This window comes from Ammospiza nelsoni, chromosome 3 (assembly GCF_027579445.1).
Source record: "Ammospiza nelsoni isolate bAmmNel1 chromosome 3, bAmmNel1.pri, whole genome shotgun sequence".
Taxonomy (NCBI): Eukaryota; Metazoa; Chordata; class Aves; order Passeriformes; family Passerellidae; genus Ammospiza; species Ammospiza nelsoni.
The window spans coordinates 73,382,986-73,388,985 of NC_080635.1; positions in this window are offsets into that span (position 1 = coordinate 73,382,986).

Here is a 6,000-nt window from a genome sequence, read left to right on the forward strand (position 1 = left end):
AAGGTTTGCAGCTGTGGGAAGAAACTTCTTGTATTCAGGACAATGTGTTTAACATCTTGCAGCTCCATAAAATGGCAATTCTGTGGGCCATTGTTGTTATTTATTATATTTTATTGCATTTCACACAGCCTCACGAGCCTATTCTGACAGAATTATGTACTGCTGGAAGACAGTCTACCTTCAAAAAGGCTTTTATACTAAATAGGACAATAAATGAAATCAACATACAGGGAACATGAGCAGAGGAATAATATATAGAAAACTAAATATGTGGGCTCATTGCTAATAATTTAAGAGAAAATGAGTGTTGGGCTCTATTTTCCAGAGCTTTTCTGGATTTTGTACACAAAATAGCACTTATCAAAAATCTGTAAACATCCTGGGGAAGAAATAAGAATTTTTTCTCATAATTGCAGATGAATGTCCTGCCAAACAAGGTACAGCATTGTTCTTACTCTCTTCTCTCAGGACAAAGTTGTCACCTTCAGTTCTTCACTTTTCTGTATTAACACAGCCTACAGGTCTTATGTTTCCTTTTTCCATCTCAGAGAGAGAGGTATGTTCCAATACAAGGAATAACCACAGCAAGGGAGGGGAGGGTCAACACTGGGCAACCAGCACATACCTGGGTGTACTGTATGGCTCCTTCCCCTCTACCTGTGCCATAAAAGGTGCATTGTAAATTAATTCAAATGTAGACATCTATCAATATGCTTTCCTTAAAAAAAACCTATGGAATCATAGACAATACCCTTCTCTAAGTTATATATTCCTACACCACAAATCCTGTCAGTCTTTTCTGGAGAAAGGCAGTTCAGCAGATTTGCATTTAGTTATACTTGCTGCATTCCCCTTCTCTTTAGAACAAGGAAATATGCTTTTGATGACTCACAGTTTTTAATGATGTGTGAACTATAGAATTGTATTTCAATATTGGTAGTTTTTTCATCCTTGATTGACCAGTGTGAACCATAAAACATCAAACCTCATTTGTCAGTCTCTCAGTTTTGTGCTGGAGTGTCAGAAATTGTGTGGCCAGCAGGAAGAGGCAGTGGCTCTCTCCTGGACTGGGCACTAGTGAGGCCACACCTCGAATCCTGGGCCTGTCACAACAGGAAGGACGTTTTTGTGAAAGCACTTATCTGGAGAAGGGCAATGAAGCTGGTGAACAGTCTGGACCACAAGTTTGGTAAGGAGCAGCTGAGGGAGCTGGGGGTGTTCAACCTGGAAGAAGAGACTCAGGGAAGACCTTTTCACTTTGTACAACTCCCTGAAAGGAGGTTGTGGCAAGGTGGGGGTCAGTGTCTTCTCCCAAGTAACAAATGACAGGACAGGAGCAACCTCAAGTTTTACCCAGGGAAGCTTAGATATTAGAAAACAATTTTTTGCTTTGCAAAACAAAGGTTTGTCAAGCATTGGAACAGGCTGCACAACGAAGAGGTGGAATCACCCCTGGTAGAGGATCATCATACCTGGAGAAGGTCAGTTGGGGATGTAATTTAGTGGTGAACGTGGCATTGCATGGTTGGACTTCACAATCTTAAACATATTTTTTCTATTTAAATGATTCTATGATTCAACAGCTAGTTTCTGCAGCCCCAGAAACTGCTCACAGTCCTGAGTTTGCTGATGCAGCTAAATGGGATATGATTTATCAAGGGGAAATACTCTTTTCTCATATGGCTGTCACATCACAACAACTTTAGCTGTAGCTTTTCTGTGCATTAAATCACTGACAGATGACAGTATGAAGTCTGGAAGCTCTTCTGGATGTAATTCTTTTGCTTAGCATTATTTATTAGGTTATAGGTTATTGCTATTGCTTCCTCTACCTTTTGTTTCCTTTCTGATTAAAAATCATTGAGGAAAGAACCTCTGTAGAAAACTACTTATGTGATTTTAGAGTTACCTGGAAACAGTGAAACATAAGTAAAATGACTGAGCACCATGGAATGACAGAATGGTTGGAATTAGAAAGGACTGTTGAGATCTTCTACTCCACATCCTGTCCTACTCAAGCAGGATCTGCAATAGCAAGTTGCCCAGCACTGTGTCCGGTCAGGTTTTCTCAATTTTAAGGATGGTTCAAAGGACAGAGACTCCACAACATCTCTGGACAGAGTGCTCTAGTGCTTGATCATCCTCACAGTAAACAAAAAGAGAGCTTCCTTTAGTTCAAGTGAATTTTTCTGCTCTTTAATTTGTGTCTATCATCTCTTGTTGCATCAGTAGGTACTACTGAGAAGAAGCTGACCCTACTTTGTATCTGCCTCATCAGGTATTTAGACATATTGATAAGATCTTTTCTCTAGAGTGAACAATCTCATCTCTTTCAGACTCTGCCCATATGAAAGATGCCCCAAACTTGATAATTTGTATGGTTCTGCGCTGTCTTGTTCTTATAGACCCATCAGATTCTTTCTCAAATTGAGGTGAGCAAACTGGTCACAGAATTCCAGATGTGACCTCTTTAGTGATGAGTAGATGTGAAGGATCATCTGGATCACCTCCCTCAACCTGCTGGCAACACTCCTAATGCAGCCCAGGAAGCTGCTGGCATTTTTATGTGGTGGGGATGCCAGCAGGCTCATGGTCAGCTTGCACCGGGACCAGGTTCTCCCTTCCTGCACAATTGCTTTCAGGCCAGCTGGCTTTTTAAGTATTGGTGGCTTTATAAATATTGGTTGTTTGTCCTCAAATGTAAGTATCTACAAAAGGACTGGTGATTAGCCAGCTGCAAACTGGAAATATTTTCAGACTGAACAACTGAGATAAATCCTTGGTCATTTTTTATTCTGTGCAACACCAGCAAAATTCCAGGAACTATCAGTTCTAATATTTTCACTCACAGATCAAAAAGGATATTCTGGAAATTTCCAGTAAGGAAAGGAGATATTCAAATTTCGGATATATACATAGGGAAGATCTTGCTGGAGAATAATATAACTCAAATATGCAGCCAAACAGTGCTTGTTAGTGCTGCATGATGGTTGGGTGGATCCTAAATATGTGAACAGATCTTTCTTACATCTCCATGGCAGTGGCTGAGGATAACTGCTCTCTTTTCAGATCCTGATGCAGGGATTTTGCTTTCTGCTTTGCATACCATTCATAATTTTGATACTGTTACTATTTGTTGTTATTTGTACTTCTGGAAAATTAGTTGGGCAGCTAGAATGCAAGTGGGAAGAAAGGACACAGGCCTTTCTCCCCACTCCAATACTCCTCTCACCAATACAGTACAACTGATTTCAGTAGGTTTAGTCCTCAGCAACTGCAGTTAAATAAGAGGTGAAAGAAATTCATAATCTCTCTGAAGTGCAGTAGTCTTATATGAGGTGCTTGATACCTGAAAAATAGGCAGCAAGAAGCTGAAATCTGTAAACTCATTTAAAAAAAGCATTATAACCTCCTTTAGTTTGTGTAGAATTTCATTGTCCTCTGATGGGAGGTTAGGCTATGTAAGGAATGCAAAGCAGGCTCTAAATCACCTTTCAAAAATCTATTGACTGTTGTCCTTAGAGCAGTGGGTAATTTACTTCCTTTCCTTCAGGTGACTTGGTAGCCTGGTGCTGCAGCTCTTGATTTGCTCTTCCTTGCAGGAGTGTAAAGAAGGAGTCTCTGGCAGGCAGCTCACTGCTGCTTAAGTCCTTCGTGTCTTATTGTTAGCAAAAGTAGCATGACCTTACATAATGTGACACATGATAGAAGAAGTAATGTGACAAGACATATCAGACAGGCCGTACTGCACATGAGATATATGACACATCTCATCTGAAACAAATATTGCACCTAGCGAAAATAGTATTTTAAAAGGCACTTTACCTTTTTTCCCTACCCCTCAAATTGTTGACAGATATGAGGGTCATTACAAACACTTCAAACCTCTGTCCTGGTTAATACTAGAAGCTCAACAAATTCCCTAAGTTAATATTTAAAATTAGAAGACTAAAATCAGAGATAAAACAAAACACAAATATGTTAAGCTATGTGGCCAGAAGGAGAAGATTGTAGAAATTTTTTCTGTATTGGCTGTCAGATCAATTGTACAACTAATAGCACAGAGCAACTATTGCAGTCAATTGGAAATAACACAAGCGAGATTCCATTAGTTTGGGTCATTGTGATTGGAAAACCACTTTCAAAGCCAGGATTTCTGTGAATTAGTAAAGAAGCACACTGAAAATTATACCATATACTGTACTATGTACTGGTCAACCAGCTCAAGTTTTTTCAAAATTTCTTATTGTGTACTTGAAAACAGGCTGCATTTGAAATTTTAAGAGCAAGCACAATAGGTCAACAAAGTGCAATAAACAGAATAACTGATATTACAAGAGACCAAGCTCCAGTGACTAGCTCTTGCTCTACTGCACAGAAACCTCCATGCTTGAGATAAATTCTAAAACAGAGGAATTATTTAGATTCTTTTTTATCAGTTTACATATACTTGACCACCTTCATTTGAAGAGTGGCAAGAACATTCTAAGAATGAATAAATGAAAGTTCAAAACATCTTGGCAAAAAGGAGATCTGGGACTTTTCAATAAATTGCAGAAGGGAGCATAGAGAATTGCAGCTGCATCATCCACACTTTAAACAGAGCATGGATATGAAACCATGGGCCAATATATTGGGCTGACAAGAGGGCTGTGTGGACTGCCCAACTCATATTACTGCATTTTGGGCATCTTCTTTGAGCCTGTTAGGACTAGGGTCAAATGAGTTGGCTGCAGAATAATAGACCTGAGGTTAAATTAACTGAACAGGACATGGGAAATTATTGGACATGACATGAGGACCTGCTGAATGTGACAGAAGACAACAAAAATATCTGACAAAAGTTAAAGATGAAGCTGTAAGGAATAAATGCAGTTCCATGTAGTTAAGGCAGAGTTACATAAAAAGCAGCCAGACCTCACATATGATTGTAGGGGATCTCTGGGGACCTTTCACTGAGAAAATATTTCAAGGCAAACCCTTGGAAGCACCTAAGTTAACATATAAATAATATCATAGTATGCTGTGATTACCTACATAAAAGTATCAGAAATAACTAAATTAAATATGGCTGTAAGAAACTCAGTGAGTAGGAAAATTAATTCACTTATCTGGGAGGATGTAGGGAGGTGCAAGGACAGTGAAAAAGGGGATCAGAGATAAGAAGATGGTCAATACAATACTCACATCCTGGGACTGATGATGTCTGGGGGTATCTGCAGGGCAGCACTACAGTTGATCACTGCAGCCTAAATTATGGCAATAAATCATATCTGTCTTTTTGCCAGTGCCATACAAATGAAACCTTATTGTGGCATCAGTAAGACTTGGGTGATCCTTACCAAGCTGGGTGGTTTTCCCGGCTTTAGACAAACACCCAGATGGAGGGCACCAATACCCTGTGTCAGGGCTTTATTGCCTGTTCCAGGCTGGCAGAAGCAGCATCTGCCCAGTGCTTCCCACCAGTACCACCAGCAGTATCCAGGGCTGTGCCTGCATCCCACATTGACTGCAGGCATGGTTCATGCCATGTGAGATCAGCAATGAGTAAAAGGATAATTAATTGAAGGCTGTGAAATTTAATATTTTTTCCATATTCCTACTAGTTTTCTACCAAAACACAACTCTACTCATAAATTAATCTTTTCTTCTATCATCAATTCTAGTACACTTTTCAATGGCCCTGCTGTAGGACCAGTTTTCACACCTACCAGAACCTGTAAAGTGAGGTTGGCAGTTTCTCATTTTTTTGCTGCAAATGGCTTTTTATTGTTCTGGATGAGACACCAGTCCAGATTTGGGGTGTATGGATAAGAATTCTGGTCATAAATGAAAGTCATGGCAGCAATGTTTTTTTCCAGGGGCTCATTTCTGTCTTGCTGCTACTCTGAATGACACATGACATTTCAACTTGTTTCCTGACCTCTACATCCTGGAGACAAGGAATGTTTTGTGATTTAACAGGTGAGAATATGATGAGAACAACTCAAGCAGTATTAT